The sequence below is a fragment of the Cherax quadricarinatus genome, chromosome 1 (assembly GCF_038502225.1).
Source record: "Cherax quadricarinatus isolate ZL_2023a chromosome 1, ASM3850222v1, whole genome shotgun sequence".
Classification (NCBI taxonomy): domain Eukaryota; kingdom Metazoa; phylum Arthropoda; class Malacostraca; order Decapoda; family Parastacidae; genus Cherax; species Cherax quadricarinatus.
Genome location: NC_091292.1, coordinates 74,877,234 through 74,899,210, shown reverse-complemented (window position 1 = coordinate 74,899,210; position 21,977 = coordinate 74,877,234).

Here is a 21,977-nt window from a genome sequence, read left to right as displayed (position 1 = left end):
TTCTCATTATCCATCCTGTCATTTTTCTAGCAGATGCGATTGATACAATGTTATGGTCCTTGAAGGTGAGATCCTCCGACATGATCACTCCCAGGTCTTTGACGTTGGTGTTTCGCTCTATTTTGTGGCCAGAATTTGTTTTGTACTCTGATGAAGATTTAATTTCCTCGTGTTTACCATATCTAAGTAATTGAAATTTCTCATCGTTGAACTTCATATTGTTTTCTGCAGCCCACTGAAAGATTTGGTTGATGTCCGCCTGGAGCTTTGCAGTGTCTGCAATGGAAGACACTGTCATGCAGATTCGGGTGTCATCTGCAAAGGAAGACACGGTGCTGTGGCTGACATCCTTGTCTATGTCGGATATGAGGATGAGGAACAAGATGGGAGCGAGTACTGTGCCTTGTGGAACAGAGCTTTTCACCGTAGCTGCCTCGGACTTTACTCTGTTGACGACTACTCTCTGTGTTCTGTTAGTGAGGAAATTATAGATCCATCGACCGACTTTTCCTATTATTCCTTTAGCACGCATTTTGTGCGCTATTACGCCATGGTCACACTTGTCGAAGGCTTTTGCAAAGTCTGTATATATTACATCTGCATTCTTTTTGTCTTCTAGTGCATTTAGGACCTTGTCGTAGTGATCCAATAGTTGAGACAGACAGGAGCGACCTGTTCTAAACCCATGTTGCCCTGGGTTGTGTAACTGATGGGTTTCTAGATGGGTGGTGATCTTGCTTCTTAGGACCCTTTCAAAGATTTTTATGATATGGGATGTTAGTGCTATTGGTCTGTAGTTCTTTGCTGTTGCTTTACTGCCCCCTTTGTGGAGTGGGGCTATGTCTGTTGTTTTTAGTAACTGTGGGACGACCCCCGTGTCCATGCTCCCTCTCCATAGGATGGAAAAGGCTCGTGATAGGGGCTTCTTGCAGTTCTTGATGAACACAGAGTTCCAGGAGTCTGGCCCTGGGGCAGAGTGCATGGGCATGTCATTTATCGCCTGTTCGAAGTCATTTGGCGTCAGGATAACATCGGATAGGCTTGTGTTAATCAAATTTTGTGGCTCTCTCATAAAAAATTCATTTTGATCTTCGACTCTCAGTCTGGTTAGCGGCTTGCTAAAAACTGAGTCATATTGGGACTTGAGTAGCTCACTCATTTCCTTGCTGTCATCTGTGTAGGACCCATCTTGTTTAAGTAGGGGCCCAATACTGGACGTTGTTCTCGATTTTGATTTGGCATAGGAGAAGAAATACTTTGGGTTTCTTTCGATTTCATTTATGGCTTTTAGTTCTTCCCGCGATTCCTGACTCCTAAAGGATTCTTTTAGCTTAAGTTCGATGCTTGCTATTTCGCTGACTAGTGTCTCCCTACGCATTTCAGATATATTGACCTCTTTTAGCCGCTCTGTTATTCTTTTCCGTCGCCTGTAAAGGGAGCGCCTGTCTCTTTCTATTTTACATCTACTCTTCCTTTTTCTTAGAGGAATAAGCCTTGTGCATACATCGAGTGCCACCGAGTTAATCTGTTCTAGGCATAAGTTGGGGGTCTGTGTTGCTTAGTATATCTTCCCAGCTTATATCGGTTAGGACTTGGTTTACTTGGTCCCACTTTATGTTTTTGTTATTGAAGTTGAATTTGGTGAATGCTCCCTCGTGACTAATCTCATTATGTCGGTCTGGGGCTCCGCGCATACATGACTGAACCTCAATTATGTTGTGATCTGAGTATATTGTTTTTGATATGGTGATATTTCTTATCAGATCATCATTGTTAGTGAAGATGAGGTCTAGTGTATTCTCCAGTCTAGTAGGCTCTATTATTTGCTGGTTTAAATTGAATTTTGTGCAGAGATTTAAAAGCTCGCGTGAGTGTGAGTTTTCATCAGAGCTGCCTCCTGGTGTTATTTCTGCAACAATATTATTTGCTATATTCCTCCATTTTAGGTGCCTTAAGTTGAAATCCCCCAGGAGCAAGATGTTGGGTGCAGGAGCTGGAAGATTTTCCAGACAGTGGTCAATTTTTAACAGCTGTTCCTGGAATTTCTGGGATGTTGCATCCGGAGGCTTGTAGACTACCACAATGACTAGGTTTTGGTTCTCGACCTTTACTGCTAAAACTTCCACTACATCATTTGAGGCATTTAGCAGTTCTGTGCAAACAAGTGACTCTGCAATGTACAGGCCAACCCCCCCCCCCCTTTTGCCTGTTCACTCTGTCACATCTGTATAGGTTGTAACCTGGGATCCATATTTCGTTGTCCAAGTGATCCTTTATGTGGGTCTCAGTGAAAGCCGCGAACATTGCCTTTGCCTCTGCAAGCAGTCCACGGATGAAAGGTATTTTTTTGTTTGTTGCTGGCTTTAGACCCTGTATATTTGCCAAGAAGAATGTTATCGGACTGGTGGTATTGTTGGTACTGGGGGGGGGATTTTTTTCCGGCATTAGTATCTGTATCTGTTGGTTTGGAGTGGAGGCCATCGACTGTGGTTCCACTCCAGGAATGACTGGATTTGGTGTACGATTTCTGCCATTTCCTGCCAGTTTTTTTTCCTTCCTGGCACTAAAAAACCTCTCCCTCTTGAGTGGCTGTGGCTACCCAGGTTTTCCCATGGCCTGGATGTTTTGTATTATTCCTAATGCTAGAAACAGTTATACCAAAATTATATTCTACATTACTCAAGAAATCGTAATGACACGATTGCAAATAAACCATACCCCCGGCTGGGATTGAACCCGCGGTCATAGAGTTCGGGCTGAAGTTTTGAGACTCTATGACCGCGGGTTCAATCCCGGCCGGGGGTATGGTTTATATTCTACATTCTCCTTCTGGGTACTCTTCTTGGCTAACATATCAACTGTATCATGAAGGAGTAATCCAATGTGTGATGGGATCCATAGCAACTGTACATTAATTCCTTTGTCCCTGATTTTTTAGTATCTATACCTGGCTTCTCCAATGGGCATGTTATTGGAGTCATTATATGAGTCAAGAGCCTTCAGTGATGACATAGAATCAGTAATGATGATAGAGTCAAGCTCGGTGTCATAGGTTAGCTTTAGCTCCATTAGGATTACAAACAATTCAGTTTGCAGTGTAGACGCCCAGTTGTAAATTCTTATGCCTAACTCAAATTTATTATCGTTCTTAACTAGGGAGGTGGCAACAAGAGCAGATGCAGCCCTGCCAGAAGACTCCTGTTTAGATCCATCAGTGTATATAACTTGTGATAACTTATTACTACCAGCTAGGCGAGAAATTTCTTCTTGAGCAGTTGCTTTAACAAGTGATTTAAGGAAGGGATTACTAGCATTGAGCTTCTTGGGAGGGACTTGCAGGTATGTGATATTAAATGAACACATCTTCTATGGAGGGGTGAAATGCTCTTGTTGCCTCCAGTGATACAGTTCATGCAGGTTATAAAACTTAATGCAATTGCACGTTTTCACAATCCATTTAGATCTGTGTGTATTTACTTCTAGACACTTAGTAAGGTTCATTGTGACAGTGTCTGGTTCATTTCTCAACATTCTAATACCGTGTACAGTGTTAATCTCAACAATCCTATCACTGATATTAGAAATACCAAGCTCCTTCCTCATATTAAGAACCTTTGTAGATCTGGGACTCCCAAGAATAATTCTGAGAGCTTCATTCTGCATTAACTCCAAGGGTCGGAGAGAACTTTCCCTAGCTAATATCAACATGGGAGCATCATAATCAATTAAGGATCTAACATAGGCTATGTACATCATTCTCACGATTCTCACATTAGCACCATAGTTGGGGTTGCCGCCAGCAACAGCTTTGAATTGTGGTATAGTGGATTTGTTAAAGGGTACATCTTCACCAAGATGTCTGTAGGTTTTAACGTAGCTAATGATTTCACCCTGCAAATAGATGGGTGGGGGATGTCGTTTGCTTGTTAATATCTTTGTTTTAGAGGAAGATATTATGAGGCCTAGTCGACTGCAAATTGCTTGAACTTCATTAAGAATGGTGCTCATCTTTTTATGCCCTGTTGTATGTATCATGATGTCATCAGCATAGCTTATAGCTATATGTTTAGGTGAGGCAGGTAGAGCATTTAGGAGAGCATTAATCAGAATATTAAATAGCATGGGACTAAGAACTCCTCCCTGCGGTGTACCTAAAGACATTTCTTTAGACTCACTTCTAAAGCCTTGATAAAGGACAGAGGATACTCTGTTTGACAGGTATCCTATTATCCAACAGAGTAAGCTACCACCAATATTCATTTTGGCTAGTTCATGTAGTGTAACGGTTCTGTTCGCAATATCAAATGCAGATTTTAGATCAAGAAAAGTGGTAAAACTAGTAGAGGTGTATGCAGTGAGAAAGGTGGAAATCCAGTTCTGCACACTTTTACCTTTCATGAACCCATAGAGGTAGGGGGAAAGTTGGTGTCTGATTCTGTAGTACAGTCTGTTAAGTATCATTCTTTCAAAGGTTTTACAAAGACAACTAGTTAAGGAGATCGGTCTAAATGTATCAGGCTGTTGGGGCTTAGGGATAGGCGCAATGAGACTATTGGTCCAGGAAGTAGGAAGAACGCCCTCAATGTAACTGAGATTATACAGTGCCAACAAAGAGTTATCAGGCACGTGCCTTAGAGTTCTGAGAATATCATAGGTTATACCATCCTCTCCAGGAGCAGTTGATCGACCTTTAGTTAATGCATTATCTAATTCATACTCGGTGAAGAGGCAATCACTCTCATCAATATTTTGGCTCATAAAATTAATCAGTTTCAACATTTCTTCAGAAGTACTCTCTAATTTTTTTCTAATATGAGATGGAAGGTTTTCATGCCTGGATGTTTTGGTCCATTCATTTATGAGGTCATTTGCTTTTTCAAGAGGAAAGGGATGAGCAGCATTGCCAGTCTTTTTCCTGGTTATTTTATTTATACCTTTCCAAGCCAAACTTAAAGGGGTGGACCTATTTAATCCGCTAACAAACTGTTCCCATTCCTGTTGCCTAAGTTCTTGCTTTCTATTCCTTGCATTTGTTAGTGCAGCTTGGAACGTTCTGAGCAGGTCTGGGGTTCTACATTCACGGTATGCTTTACCAATCCTCCCAGCTGCTGCATGTGTTAGATTGCGTAGCTCTGGATCATTATAGTATTTACATTGGTTTTTATTGTTATTTATAGTGGAGGGTCTATGTTTCCCTTTCCTGCCCACTTGATCTGTGAGGACAGTCTCAGTAGTGGTAACTAAATCATCATTAAATTTTTGTGTGCCAGTGGGCTGGTAATTCTTATACCATTGATCCAAGTGGTTAATAAAGTTATCTCTGTGTTCTTGGTTGAGAATAAGTTTCCTCCTTCTGAATTTAGCTTCTTAATTGCTGGAGATGTTGTTAGTCTTGGGAAGTGATCAGATAGAAGATCATCAACTATGACAGTCATGCATCGTATATGCATGCCTGCTGGAAGTCCAAGCCCCTCGCACACAAAACCTCCTTTACCCCCTCCCTCCAACCCTTCCTAGGCCGACCCCTACCCCGCCTTCCTTCCACTACAGACTGATACACTCTTGAAGTCATTCTGTTTCGCTCCATTCTCTCTACATGTCCGAACCACCTCAACAACCCTTCCTCAGCCCTCTGGACAACAGTTTTGGTAATCCCGCACCTCCTCCTAACTTCCAAACTACGAATTCTCTGCATTATATTCACACCACACATTGCCCTCAGACATGACATCTCCACTGCCTCCAGCCTTCTCCTCGCTGCAACATTCATCACCCACGCTTCACACCCATATAAGAGCGTTGGTAAAACTATACTCTCATACATTCCCCTCTTTGCCTCCAAGGACAAAGTTCTTTGTCTCCACAGACTCCTAAGTGCACCACTCACTCTTTTTCCCTCATCAATTCTATGATTCACCTCATCTTTCATAGACCCATCCGCTGACACGTCCACTCCCAAATATCTGAATACGTTCACCTCCTCCATACTCTCTCCCTCCAATCTGATATTCAATCTTTCATCACCTAATCTAGTATGCCACCATATATGTGAGTAGGCTCAATAGTGCCCACAATTCGAGCATTATCATGCTCATTTAGCAATTTCACTAGTTTAGTTCCATTGGTGTTTGTTATAGACCCACCAATATTCTTATGTCTGGCATTAAAATCTCCAAGAATGAGGGTACGTTCACTATTGATGCGATCTGGTAAAGCATCAGGTCGAAGCTGATTCGCTGGGGCATAGAGATTAAAAATGTTTATGGAAAAATCGCCTGCATATACTTTGACACCATGATACTGCATGTTAACTCGACTCTGCAAGGAAAGGAGTGAATGTGGTAAGTTCTTCCTGACATACATCACACAACAGTTGGTTAACCTTAGGTTATAAGCCGCATATCCAGGCAACTTTAGGATAACAGAGCGGCTAAAAGAGGCCAATATATCTGAAATGCGTAGGGAGACACTGGTCAGAGAAATAACAAACATCGAACTAAAGCTAAAGGAATCTTGTAGGAGTCAGGAATCGAGGGAAGAACTAAAAGTCATAAATGAAATCGAAAGAAACCCAAAGTATTTATTTTCTTATGCCAAATCAAAGTCGAGAACAATATCCAGTATTGGGCCCCTACTTAAACAAGATGGGTCCTACACAGATGACAGCAAGGAAATGAGTGAGCTAATCAAGTCCCAATATGACTCAGTTTTTAGCAAGCCGCTAACCAGACTGAGAGTCGAAGATCTAAATGAATTTTTTATGAGAGAGAGCCACAGAATTTGGTAAACACAAGCCTATCTGATGTTATCCTGACGCCAAATGACTTCGAACAGGCGATGATATGCCCATGCACTCTGCCCCAGGGCCAGACTCATGGAACTCCGTGTTCATCAAGAACTGCAAGAAGCCCCTGTCACGTGCTTTTAACATCCTATAGAGAGAACATCAAAATAGTATAAAATACCGACAGGTTGTTAGGTAAGACACATATGCAACAGTTAGGTATCTTTATTTCAAAACGTTTCGCCTACACAGTAGGCTTCTTCAGTCGAGTACAGAAAAGTTGATAGAAGCAGAAGAGACTTGAAGATGATGTAATCAGTCCATCACCCTTAAAGTTTTGAGGTGGTCAGTCCCTCAGTCTGGAGAAGAGCATTGTTCCGTAGTCTGAAACAATATGGAGTTGAAGTGACAGGATGGAGCCTTATATAGCGCCAGGAGGTGAGACGTAGGTCACTTTGGGAGGTCAGGTCCCTCTCAAAGCCAGCCGTTCTCACTAGTAGAGGTTGTCGAAGTTGATTTTAGGTCTGTACCAAGATACCATTGTGTTGCAGTGTCTGACAGATTGAACATCAAAATGGTATAAAATACCGACAGGTATTTTATACCATTTATACCATTTATACCATGTTCAATCTGTCAGACACTGCAACACAATGGTATCTTGGTACAGACCTAAAATCAACTTCGACAACCTCTACTAGTGAGAACGGCTGGCTTTGAGAGGGACCTGACCTCCCAAAGTGACCTACGTCTCACCTCCTGGCGCTATATAAGGCTCCATCCTGTCACTTCAACTCCATATTGTTTCAGACTACGGAACAATGCTCTTCTCCAGACTGAGGGACTGACCACCTCAAAACTTTAAGGGTGATGGACTGATTACATCGTCTTCAAGTCTCTTCTGCTTCTATCAACTTTTCTGTACTCGACTGAAGAAGCCTACTGAGTAGGCGAAACGTTTCGAAATAAAGATACCTAACTGTTGCATATGTGTCTTACCTAACAACCTGTCGGTATTTTATACCATTTTGATGTTCAATCTGACAGACACTGCAACACAATGGTATCTTGGTACAGACCTAAAATCAACTTCGACAACCTCTACTAGTGAGAACGGCTGGATTTGAGAGGGACCTGACCTCCCAAAGTGACCTACGTCTCACCTCCTGGCGCTATATAAGGCTCCATCCTGTCACTTCAACTCCATATTGTTTCAGACTACGGAACAATGCTCTTCTCCAGACTGAGGGACTGACCACATCAAAACTTTAAGGGTGATGGACTGATTACATCATCTTCAAGTCTCTTCTGCTTCTATCAACTTTTCTGTACTCGATTGAAGAAGCTTACTGTGTAGGCGAAACGTTTCGAAATAAATATACCTATCTGTTGCATATGTGTCTTACCTAACATCCTATAGAGAGGTAGAATGGACACGGGGGTCGTCCTACAGTTACTAAAAACAACAGACATAGCCCCACTCCACAAAGGGGGCAGTAAAGCAATAGCAAAGAACTACAGGTCGATAGCACTAACATCTCATATCATAAAAATCTTTGAAAGGGTCCTAAGAAGCAAGATCGCCACCCATCTAGATACCCATCAGTTACACAACCCAGGGCAACATGGGTTTAGAGCAGGTCGCTCCTGTCTGTCCCAACTACTGGATCACCACGACAAGGTCCTAGATGCACTACCTGGAGTTTACCTGGAGAGGGTTCCGGGGGTCAACGCCCCCGCGGCCCGGTCTGTGACCAGGCCTCCTGGTGGATCAGAGCCTGATCAACCAGGCTGTTGCTGCTGGCTGCACGCAAACCAACGTACGAGCCACAGCCCGGCTGCTCAGGAACCGACTTTAGGTGCTTGTCCAGTGCCAGCTTGAAGACTGCCAGGGGTCTGTTGGTAATCCCCCTTATGTATGCTGGGAGGCAGTTGAACAGTCTCGGGCCCCTGACACTTATTGTATGGTCTCTTAACGTGCTAGTGACACCCCTGCTTTTCATTGGGGGGATGGTGCATCGTCTGCCAAGTCTTTTGCTTTCGTAGTGAGTGATTTTCGTGTGCAAGTTCGGTACTAGTCCCTCTAGGATTTTCCAGGTGTATATAATCATGTATCTCTCCCGCCTGCGTTCCAAGGAATACAGGTTTAGGAACCTCAAGCGCTCCCAGTAATTGAGGTGTTTTATCTCCGTTATGCGCGCCATGAAGGTTCTCTGTACATTTTCTAGGTCAGCAATTTCACCTGCCTTGAAAGGTGCTGTTAGTGTGCAGCAATATTCCAGCCTAGATAGAACAAATGACCTGAAGAGTGTCATCATGGGCTTGGCCTCCCTAGTTTTGAAGGTTCTCATTATCCATCCTGTCATTTTTCTAGCAGATGCGATTGATACAATGTTATGGTCCTTGAAGGTGAGATCCTCCGACATGATCACTCCCAGGTCTTTGACGTTGGTGTTTCGCTCTATTTTGTGGCCAGAATTTGGTTTGTACTCTGATGACGATTTAATTTCCTCGTGTTTACCATATCTGAGTAATTGAAATTTCTCATCGTTGAACTTCATATTGTTTTCTGCAGCCCACTGAAAGATTCGGTTGATGTCCGCCTGGAGCCTTGCAGTGTCTGCAATGGAAGACACTGCCATGCAGATTCGAGTGTCATCTGCAAAGGAAGACACGGTGCTGTGGCTGACATCCTTGTCTATGTCGGATATGAGGATGAGGAACAAGATGGGAGCGAGTACTGTGCCTTGTGGAACAGAGCTTTTCACCGTAGCTGCCTCGGACTTTACTCTGTTGACGACTACTCTTTAACAAGTCAATAGAGACTAGCACCTTCCCGAAACTACTCAAGATGGCAAGGGTTACACCAATACATAAAGGTGGTGACCCTACAGACTTAAACAACTATAGGCCAATATCTAACTTACCATTGCTATCCAAAATCTTTGAGAAACTCGTGTACAAGAGACTGTATTCATTTATAACGGCTCAAAACATACTCAACCCCTGCCAGTTTGGATTCAGGAAAAATAAAAGCACTAATGATGCAATCATAAAAATGCTAGATCTGCTTTACACAGCATTGGAAAATAAGGAATATCCACTAGGAATTTTTATTGACCTAAGAAAAGCTTTTGACACAGTAAACCACCAAATCCTACTCCACAAACTTGACCACTACGGTATAAGAGGCCATGCGCTTGCTTATTTCAAATCTTACATTACTAATAGGTATCAGTACGTCACCATTAAAGACACAGCATCAGCAACACGGCCACTTGATACTGGAGTTCCGCAGGGAAGTGTCCTTGGTCCCCTGCTCTTCCTCATATACATCAATGACCTTCCAAACGTATCCCAACACCTGAAACCCATTCTCTTTGCTGATGACACGACTTATGTCATCTCTCGCCCTAATCTTGCCACCCTCAACACCATTGTGAATGAGGAGCTGATTAAAATATCGACTTGGATGACAGCCAATAAACTTACGCTTAACACTGACAAAACTTACTATATTATGTTTGGTAGCAGAGCAGGAGATGCACAAATTAACATTAAGATTGACAACACTCTGATTACCAGAAATAATGGGGGAAAATTCCTAGGCTTATACCTTGACAGCAACCTGAATTTCAGCACCCATATCCAGCATATAGCCAAAAAAGTATCCAAAACGGTTGGGATCCTCTCCAAGATACGATACTACGTGCCGCAAAATGCCCTTCTCACACTATACCTGGAGTTTACCTGGAGAGAGTTTCGGGAGTCAACGCCCCCGCGGCCCGGTCTGTGACCAGGCCTCCTGGTGGATCAGCGCCTGATCAACCAGGCTGTTGCTGCTGGCTGCACGCAAACCAACGTACGAGCCACAGCCCGGCTGATCAGGAACTGACTTTAGGTGCTTGTCCAGTGCCAGCTTGAAGACTGCCAGGGGTCTGTTGGTAATCCCCCTTATGTGTGCTGGGAGGCAGTTGAACAGTCTCGGGCCCCTGACACTTATTGTATGGTCTCTTAACGTGCTAGTGACACCCCTGCTTTTCATTGGGGGGATGGTGCATCGTCTGCCAAGTCTTTTGCTTTCGTAGTGAGTGATTTTCGTGTGCAAGTTCGGTACTAGTCCCTCTAGGATTTTCCAGGTGTATATAATCATGTATCTCTCCCTCCTGCGTTCCAGGGAATACAGGTTTAGAAACCTCAAGCGCTCCCAGTAATTGAGGTGTTTTATCTCCGTTATGCGCGCCGTGAAAGTTCTCTGTACATTTTCTAGGTCGGCAATTTCACCTGCCTTGAAAGGTGCTGTTAGAGTGCAGCAATATTCCAGCCTAGATAGAACAAGTGACCTGAAGAGTGTCATCATGGGCTTGGCCTCCCTAGTTTTGAAGGTTCTCATTATCCATCCTGTCATTTTTCTAGCAGATACGATTGATACAATGTTATGGTCCTTGAAGTTGAGATCCTCCGACATAATCACTCCCAGGTCTTTGACGTTGGTGTTTCGCTCTATTTTGTGGCCAGAATTTGTTTTGTACTCTGATGAAGATTTAATTTCCTCATGTTTACCATATCTGAGTAATTGAAATTTCTCATCGTTGAACTTCATATTGTTTTCTGCAGCCCACTGAAAGATTTGGTTGATGTCCGCCTGGAGCCTTGCAGTGTCTGCAATGGAAGACACCACTCACTTATTTATCCATACCTCACCTATGCTATTTGTGGTTGGGATCAACTGCAGCAACACACCTAAAGCCAATAATAACCCAACAAAAAGCTGCAGTAAGAATAATCACTAAATCCCATCCCTGGCAGCACACCCCCCCACTCTTCAAAGATCTAAACTTACTCCCAGTTCAGTACATCCACACTTACTACTGTGCAATCTATATCTACAGGGCCTTAAACTCTAATATCAACCTTGACCTAAAACGCTTTCTTGATAGTTGTGACAGAACCCACAGGCATAACACCAGACACAAACATCTCTACGACATTCCCCGTGTCCGACTAAACCTTTACAAAAATTCAATGTATATCAAAGGCCCTAAAATCTGGAATACCCTACCTGAGAACTCTAGAACTGCAGACACATTCATCACCTTCAAAACTACCATTAGAAAACATCTTATCTCCCTGATACACCCCGTCAACTAACTACACGAATACCACCTGGTGGTTCACACTTACACTCGCTCACTCATTTGACCATAAACAGAAATATTAATCTCAGTCTTAAAATAATGAATCCTGTGATACTCCAATACTGAAACTATATACTGTGCCCAAACAAAAGCATTCACATTGCTAAACTCATAAACTAGTATTTAGTCACTTAGCCATAATGCCAACTTACCTCATAATTTGTAATATTTTACAATTAAGAATAAAATTAAGTACGCCCGAAATGCCTAGCCATGCTAAGCGTTCTAGTGGTACACTCTGTAATCACAATTTTACTACATGTAAACCAAACAATGACCAAATTTCTGTAAACTCAGCATTGTAATCCTTATAGAGAATAAACTTTGAAATTATAGATCCATCGACCGACTTTTCCTGTTATTCCTTTAGCACGCATTTTGTGCGCTATTACGCCAATGTCACACTTGTCGAAGGCTTTTGCAAAGTCTGTATATATTACATCTGCATTCTTTTTGTCTTCTAGTGCATTTAGGACCTTGTCGTAGTGATCCAATAGTTGAGACAGACAGGAGCGACCTGTTCTAAACCCATGTTGCCCTGGGTTGTGTAAATGATGGGTTTCTAGATGGGTGGTGATCTTGCTTCTTAGAACCCTTTCAAAGATTTTTATGATATGGGATGTTAGTGCTATTGGTCTGTAGTTCTTTGCTGTTGCTTTACTGCCCCCTTTGTGGAGTGGGGCTATGTCTGTTGTTTTTAGTAACTGTGGGACGACCCCCGTGTCCATGCTCCCTCTCCATAGGATGGAAAAGGCTCGTGATAGGGGCTTCTTGCAGTTCTTGATGAACACGGAGCTCCATGAGTCTGGCCCTGAGGCAGAGTGCATGGGCATGTCATTTATCGCCTGTTCGAAGTCATTTGGCGTCAGGATAACATCGGATAGGCTTGTGTTAATCAAATTTTGTGGCTCTCTCATAAAAAATTCATTTTGATCTTCGACTCTCAGTCTGGTTAGCGGCTTGCTAAAAACTGAGTCATATTGGGACTTGAGTAGCTCACTCATTTCCTTGCTGTCATCTGTGTAGGACCCATCTTGTTTAAGTAGGGGCCCAATACTGGACGTTGTTCTCGACTTTGATTTGGCATAGGAGAAGAAATACTTTGGGTTTCTTTCGATTTCATTTGTGGCTTTTAGTTCTTCCCGCGATTCCTGACTCCTATAAGATTCCTTTAGCTTAAGTTCGATGCTTGCTATTTCTCTGACCAGTGTCTCCCTACGCATTTCAGATATATTGACCTCTTTTAGCCGCTCTGTTATTCTTTTCCGTCGCCTGTAAAGGGAGCGCCTGTCTCTTTCTATTTTACATCTACTCCTCCTTTTTCTTAGAGGAATAAGCCTTGTGCATACATCGAGTGCCACCAAGTTAATCTGTTCTAGGCATAAGTTGGGGTCTGTGTTGCTTAGTATATCTTCCCAGCTTATATCGGTTAGGACTTGGTTTACTTGGTCCCACTTTATGTTTTTGTTATTGAAGTTGAATTTGGTGAATGCTCCCTCGTGACTAGTCTCATTTTGTCGGTCTGGGGCTCCACGCATACATGTCTGAACCTCAATTATGTTGTGATCTGAGTATATTGTTTTTGATATGGTGACATTTCTTATCAGATCATCATTGTTAGTGAAGATGAGGTCTAGTGTATTCTCCAGTCTAGTAGGCTCTATTATTTGCTGGTTTAAATTGAATTTTGTGCAGAGATTTAAAAGCTCGTGTGAGTGTGAGTTTTCATCAGATCTGCCTCCTGGTGTTATTACTGCAACAATATTATTTGCTATATTCCTCCATTTTAGGTGCCTTAAGTTGAAATCCCCCAGGAGCAAGATGTTGGGTGCAGGAGCTGGAAGATTTTCCAGACAGTGGTCAATTTTTAACAGCTGTTCCTGGAATTGCTGGGATGTTGCCTGTTCACTCTGTCACATCTGTATAGGTTGTAACCTGGGATCCATATTTCGTTGTCCAAGTGATCCCTTATGTGGGTCTCAGTGAAAGCCGCGAACATTGCCTTTGCCTCTGCAAGCAGTCCACGGATGAAAGGTATTTTGTTGTTTGTTGCTGGCTTTAGACCCTGTATATTTGCAAAGAAGAAGACAAAAAGAATGCAGATGTAATATATGCAGACTTTGAAAAAGCCTTCGACAAGTGTGACCATGGCGTAATAGGGCACAAAATGCGTGCTAAAGGAATAACAGGAAAAGTTTGTAGATGGATCTATAATTTCCTCACAAACAGAACACAAAGAGTAGTAGTCAACAGAGTAAAGTCTGAGGCGGCTACTGTGAAAAGCTCTGTTCCGCAAGGCACAGTACTCGCTCCCATCTTGTTTCTCATCCTCATATCTGACATAGACAAGGATGTCAGCCACAGTACCGTGTCTACCTTTGCAGGTGACACCCGAATCTTCATGACAGTGTCTTCCATTGCAGACACTGCTAGGCTCCAGGCGGACATCAACAAAATCTTTCAATGGGCTGCAGAAAACAATATGAAGTTCAACGATGAGAAATTTCAGTTACTCCAATATGGTATACATGAGGAAATTAAAACTTCATCAGAGTACAAACCAAATTCCTGCCACAAAATAGAGCGAAAAACCAACGTCAAAGACCTGGGAGTGATCATGTCAGAGGATATCTCTTTCAAGGACCATAACATTGTATCAATCGCATCTGCTAGAAAAATGACAGGATAGATAATGAGAACCTTCAAAACTAGGGATGCCAAGCCCATGATGACACTCTTCAGGTCGCTTGTTCTATCTAGGCTGGAATATTACTGCACACTAACAGCACCTTTCAAGGCAAGTGAAATTGCTGACCTAGAAAATGCACAGAGAACCTTCACGGCGCACATAATGGAGATAAAACACCTCAGTTACTGGGAGCGCTTGAAGTTCCTGAACCTTGAATCCCTGGAACGCAGGCGGGAGAGATACATGATTATATACACCTGGAAAATCCTAGAGGGACTAGTATCGAACTTGCACACGAAAATCACTCACAACGAAAGCAAAAGACTCGGCAGACGATGCAACATCCCCCCAATGGAAAGCAGTGGTGTCACTAGCATGTTAAGAGACAATACAATAAGTGTCAGGGGCCCAAGACTGTTCAACTGCCTCCCAGCATACATAAGGGGGATTACCAATAGACCCCTGGCTGTCTTCAAGCAGACACTGGACAAGCACCCAAAGTCGGTACCTGACCAGCCGGGCTGTGGCTTGTACGTTGGATTGCGTGCAGCCAGTAGTAACAGCCTGGTTGATCAGGCTCTGATCCACCGCGGGGGCGTTGACCCCCCGGAACTCTCTCCAGGAAAACTCTCCAGGTAATAATAATAATAATTTTATTTTAGCAGTTAGTTTAACAGTTTAACATCTTTGTTATGCACACCATACCCATCCTGTGGGCGGTAGTCACACCATACCCATCCTGTGGGTGGTAGTCAAAAGATTACAGAGGTACATAATGGGTCCAGGGACTGGACCCCAAAGTTTTGATAGCTGAGCAAGTTACAAAGGTAATTAACTCCGGGTAGATCTGTTCACAATCATGACAAGTTACAAAGGTAATTACAGATTAGAGGTACTCAATTATGTATTGTAGCATGATATATGTTTGTACAAAGGAGTGTAATAACTGGGTGAACATGCCAAACGCCCCTTCATATGGGGAACATTTCTGGCAAACTTAAGATTAACAAGACAATAACAGTGTTGCTATTGTAAATATGGTCATTATGTGAGTTACAATGAATACAAGAAAAATGAATATTCTATTACTTCACTCTATATGGCTTTAATAAGTTAGGTAGAGAAGAATTACAGTTTTGATATAGTATATAAAAAATACAGTATTACAATTTAAAACAATGAAGTTGAAACAATTTTAAGTTTAAAGTAATGATTAAATAGTTGAGCAATCAGTTAGTTTAATATGTTTATTATGCACCCCATACCCATCCTGTGGGCGGTAGTCAAAAGATTACAGAGGTACATAATTGGTCCAGGGACTGGGCTCCAAAGTTTTGATAGCTGAGCAAGTTACAGAGGTAATGAACTCACAATTTACAAAGGTAATGAACTCACAATTTACAAAGGTAATGAACTCACAATTTACAAAGGTAATGAACTCACAATTTACAAAGGTAATGAACTCCAGGTAGGTCTGGTCACAATCATGACAAGTTACAAAGGTATTTACAGATTACAGAGGTACGTAATGGGTCCAGGGACTGGGCCCCCAAAGTTTTGATAGCTGAACTAGGTACAAAGGTAATGAGCTCACAAGTTACAAAGGTAATGAATTCTGTAGAATGGTTACTTACGTTTGAGCAATCATCAAGCACAATTTGCAATAATAAAACTGAAACAATTTTAGGTTTGAAGTAAATGATTAAATAGTTGAGCAGTCATAAATTATTTAGGAGTTTTTTTTTTTGAGTAACTAGTAGGTGTTAAGAAGTGTTTGTCTGGTTAATTCTGGGTGATGAGGTGATTTCTAAGTTGGTCCTTAAATTGATTTGCTGGTAGGGGCGCTTTAGTGTGTTCTGGCAAAGAATTCCAGTTCTTCGGGCCCTTTATGTGCATAACATTTTTACATAGGGTGAGATGGACACAAGGAATATCGAAGAGTAATTTGTGCCTTGTTTTATGCCTGTGTGTTTTGTTGTAGTTATCAAGGAGGAGTTTGAGAGGAGTATTAATATTTGAGTATAATGTGTGTGTGTAGTAGGCACAGGTCCGGAGGTCGAATCTCCTTCTGTACGGCTGGAAAACATTAGGGACGTGTTTCCATAAGACACCTGCTGTTCATGTTCACCCATCAGTATAAAATGGGTACCTGGGTGTTAGTTGACTGGTGTGGGTCGCATCCTGGGATAAAACTGATCTAACTTGCCCAGAATGTTCAGCATAACAAGCGGCTTTCTATATAGTAGTATTTATTTATTATTATTTGGACATGATACATAGTTGTACAAAATAAATACAGTGGTTAAGTGTAACATGCCAAAAGCCCCTTGTATGCAGAGCATTATGGGCAGGCTTAAAATTAACTTAAGATTAACTAAGCAATGATATATTCAATGGTAAAAATACAGTAAACAAATTACAACATGAAGTACAAATGAGTATTTCAAATAAGAGGCTTTATAGTTGTACAAATTTGTAGCATCTTTGATGAGTTACTGAACATTCAAGAGAATGGAGTATTCTATTAGGTAATGTAATTACAAAAAACATAGTTTGATAGGGTCACAGGTAAAACATTTATGAGATACAGTTAGTCAGTATTTATTTAGTTGTGGTTGAGTAAGTGGTTTTTAAGAAGAGTCTTGAACTGTTAAACAGTGTTTCTTTTATATTCACAGGTAATGAATTCCAGATTTTTGGGCCTTTTATGTGCATTGCGTTTTTACATAGTGTAAGATGGACGCGAGGAACGTCAAAGAGTGATCTGTGCCTTGTGTTATGGTCATGTGTTCTGTTGAGGTTGGTAAGGAGAAGTTTGAGGGGAGGGTTTATATCCGAGTTAAGTGTTCTATGTATGTAGTAGGTACAATAATAAGTATGGATGTTTTGTACGGTGAGTAAGTTTAGAGTTTTGAATATTGGTGGAGTGTGTTGTCTGTGTGTCACTGATGTCAGCTAGGACTGTATACTTTGTACATATACTTGTAGAAATAAAGACAATAATAATAATAATAATAATAATAATAATAATAATAATAATAATAATAATAATAATAATAATAATAATAATAATAATATTATTATTATTATTATTATTATTATTATTATTATTATTATTATTATTATTATTAAATAACAAACGTGGACATTTTGTATATTAAGTAAGTTAAGGCTCTTAGAAAGCTGTGGAGTGTGCTGTTTAGTGCAGGAGTTGGTAATCAATCGCACAGCAGCTTTTTGTTGAGTTATTAAAGGTTTAAGTTGATTTGCTGTGGTAAATTGCATAAAGAGCCGTTTGGGGTACATAGTACTGTATCTTTGAAAGGATGCCTACTGTTTTGGAGACTTTCTTGGATATTTGCTATATGTGGGTCTGGAATTTGAGACTGTAGTCAAGGTGGAGACCCAGAAATTTTCCTTGTGTCTTGAAATGGGTGATACATTTATTAATATGTTTAGCTGTACAATTGAACCTCTGTTTCCAAACAGCATGCAGTAAGTTTAGTCTATATTGAGAGTAAGTTTATTGGTAGTCATCCAAGTAGATATTTTTAGCATTTCGTTATTTACAGTGTCTGTTAGTATAGTTGGGTTTGTTTGAGCGAAGACATAAATAGTGTCATCTGCAAATAAAATTGGTTAAAGGAGTTTAGATGCGTTTGGGAGGTCATTGATGTAAAGAAGAAAAAAGAAGTGGGTCAAGGACATTACCCTGTGGGACTCCAACATGAGCAGGTTGTGTAGTGGAGGTAACACTATTTGTGTATACATACTGGTTTCTGTTGCTAAGATAAGATTTTAAGTAATTGAGAGAGTGTCCTCTGACCCCGTAATGTTCAAGTTTTACGTACAATAGGTCATGGTCAACTGTATCAAATGCTTTTCGTAGGTCTATGGAAAGTCCCAGGGAATTTCATATCACTGGTTACGTGCTTACATTTAAAAGAGAAAACTTTAAATATCACTATCTTAACGTAGTAATGGTACAGAGTACCTCAGTTCATGCTGTACTCAGTAGATACTTAGATTATCATACTGTTGACACCTCAGATGTTGCCTCATCTGCTGTGTGGCAGACTAATAGTGACGCTGCAGCCTCATGAATAATAGAACAAGAAAGGGTTTATTTTATACTTTATTTAACCATGACTACTACACCGGTTCTACTGGATGGGATATATAAGCAGGTCCTAACTGGTAAGTGGTAATTCTTGGCAGGTTGTCCCGCTCCTCTGCAAGCTATTGTCAAATACATAGAGATTGTTATCAAACTTCTGATGCTCGAGTTTAGCCTTGTGATATACATTATCTCAAAATACGAGCACACTTATCATATTCAAGGTGTAATGCTGTTGTGTTTAAGTTTGTAAATGAAATGTGTTATTTATAAACTTGTTTTGAAGGCAAGAGGTACTTCATTGCTAATAAACATGATCTGACAGTTCTTGGGTGATGCTGGCCTATCTGAGTCAGTTTTTGTATCCAATAATCTTTACCAACAGGTATGCACCCTCAGTCTGCAACTGTAATTCCATTGTTTTACACTGGGTTTCAAAATTCTATGATTCTCCAAACACTATCACTTTATTTTTCTCTTTGTATCGTCACTGTATAGCCCTTGTGGCTTAGCGCTTCTTTTTGATAATAATAATAATAATTTGTATCGTCAACTGTTAGACTCCAAGTTTCAAACGTATTCAGTATCTCCTACTCTTGGAAAAATAAACACAAATGCAGTATAATGTGATACTTTATTGACAACGTTTCGCCCACACAGTTGGCTTTATTAAGTCACAAACAAATCTATCTGGGTGGAAAATGATGAGTGGTGTAGATAAATGGTTCAGAGAACCTGCAAGTTGATAAATTAGACATATGTGCAGCACTTGGGCATCTTTATTGAGAAAACGTTTCGCCACACAGTGGCTTCATCACTCCTGTACAAAGATTTAGATTTTTAGATTTTTGCCGCCAAAGTGGCTAGTTTATTGTGCACCCCATATCCATCCTGTGGACGGTAGCGCGAGAGCATATGGATACACAAAAGGCCTAGGAACTTGGCCTTTTGTGTATAGTTCGCTTATCTGTTACAAGCAAATTTAGGAAATTTGCTTAGTATATCTGGTATCTTATTTTCATTAATAAGATATCTTGACATGTCACATAGGTTATTATACTGTCTGTCTCTGTATTCCTCAATGAGTGGACAATTAAGCACATAGTGTTCAAGACAGTGACCATATGCCTGTACAAAGAAGAATGAAAATCAGAAGGAATTTGAGGTAATCAGTCCCTCAGCCTTGAGTCGATGTAATCAGTTCATCAATCTTGAAAAGAACACAGCATATGCGCGAAGAAGTAGATAAATGATTCTCAACCATTTACCTACATTCCTGTCAGACACAGCAACATCTTGGGATCTGATAACAGGGAATTCTTCACTTGCCTAACCTTTAGGCATGACCTACTTCCACATATGGATTTGTCAAATGTGATATCGCTTATAACTGCTTCACCTCACCTGTCTAAAGTATACAAGCCACTTCTTCGCACATACGCTGTTCTTACCTAGATTGATGGACTGATTACATCGACTCAAGGCTGAAGGATTGATTATCTCAAACTCCTTCTGCTCTTCATTCTTCTTTGCATTGGACTGATGAAGCCACCGTGTGGGGAAACGTTTACTCAGTAAAGATACCCAAGTGTTGCACGTGTCTAATTTATCAACACTGGGTAGACTGGATCTGAGACGGACCTATAAGGGGCGGGTGGGCGTGCATGTAGTTATGTAAGATAACGATGAAGAAGTTTCTTGGTAAGGGGTACATGAGTACTTATAAGATGTAGAGTCAGGTGGAAAATGTTGGGGAGTTAGGATCATAACTACATGCACACCCACCCGTCCCTTACAGGTCTGTCTCAGATCCAGCCTATTCAACATTCTCCACTTGACTCTCCACCCTATAAATACTCATGTACTACCGAACCAGGTCAATCTGCTTGTGCCTTGATAAATCCCACTGTGTGGGCGAAACGTTGTCAATGAGGATCATATTATACTACATTTGTGTTTATTTTTCCATCGTGTCGGTATTTTATACCATTTATCTCCATCTCATACACTTGTCATACTTTTTTTTTATTAATCGGGGAACTGCTAAACCAAATTATATAACGCTTGTGGACAGGGAGGCATTCAAGTTTGATCCAAGGAATAAAAAGGCACAATACCGTGACTGAAACAATACACAAATACACAAATAACCCGCACATAAAAGAGAGAAGCTTACGACGACGTTTCGGTCCGACTTGGACCATTTACAAAGTCACACTAACCAGAAGTGGAGCAGTACGGCTATATATAGGCAGGAAGAGGTGGTGGTAGTAGTAGTAGTAGTACAAGAATACACAAATAACCCGCACATAGGAGAAACTTATGACGTCAACATGACGTTTCTGTCTGACTGGGAGGGGAAGCACAGAAATCTTAACTTTTTTTTTTTTGTCCAATTTCAAGTGTATGTAACTTTATTCTGTTGTTAAGGGGCACTTTGCATCCTATACACATGTTTGCATGGACTTCTTGTTGCAAAGTTGCAAGATATTGCAAAATTGTATTTATAAAAACTCTCCCTAGCCTACAAAATTGGCAAGTTCTGCAATGTTCTAGTCAACATCAGATGAAAGATAAAGAGTTAGATTATCTAGATTTCAAACTTTTGTGTGACAAATGTCAATAGATTGTAGTATAAAAATTTTTGAAATTTGTGTTTTTTTTTCATTTTTTGTGAGAATAAGAGCCAATAAAAACAAAATGGTAAAACATATTGCAAAACAACTTTGAATACTAAATAGAACCATCATTCATCAATATTGTCTGAAAAAATCATGACAATCCTATTATTACTCTTTGAAAATAAGGGAAACAAATGTCAATAACTTATTCCTGAGTTATTCAAGTGTTCTCACCCCCCTATCATTGTTGACAACCCAGAGGCAACTGAGCAGCAACAACTCTGTGCTCTTCACTTTAGTCGTCACAGAACTTGCCATGTTGAGTATTTAGAATGAAATAATCACAACAATAGTAATTTTTGGAGTAAAAATAATTGTGAACCCGGTGGCCTGGTGGCTAAAGCTCCCGCTTCACACACGGAGGGCCCGGGTTCGATTCCCGGCGGGTGGAAACATTCGACACGTTTCCTTACACCTGTTGTCCTGTTCACCTAGCAGCAAATAGGTACCTGGGTGTTAGTCGACTGGTGTGGGTCGCATCCTGGGGGACAAGATTAAGGACCCCAAT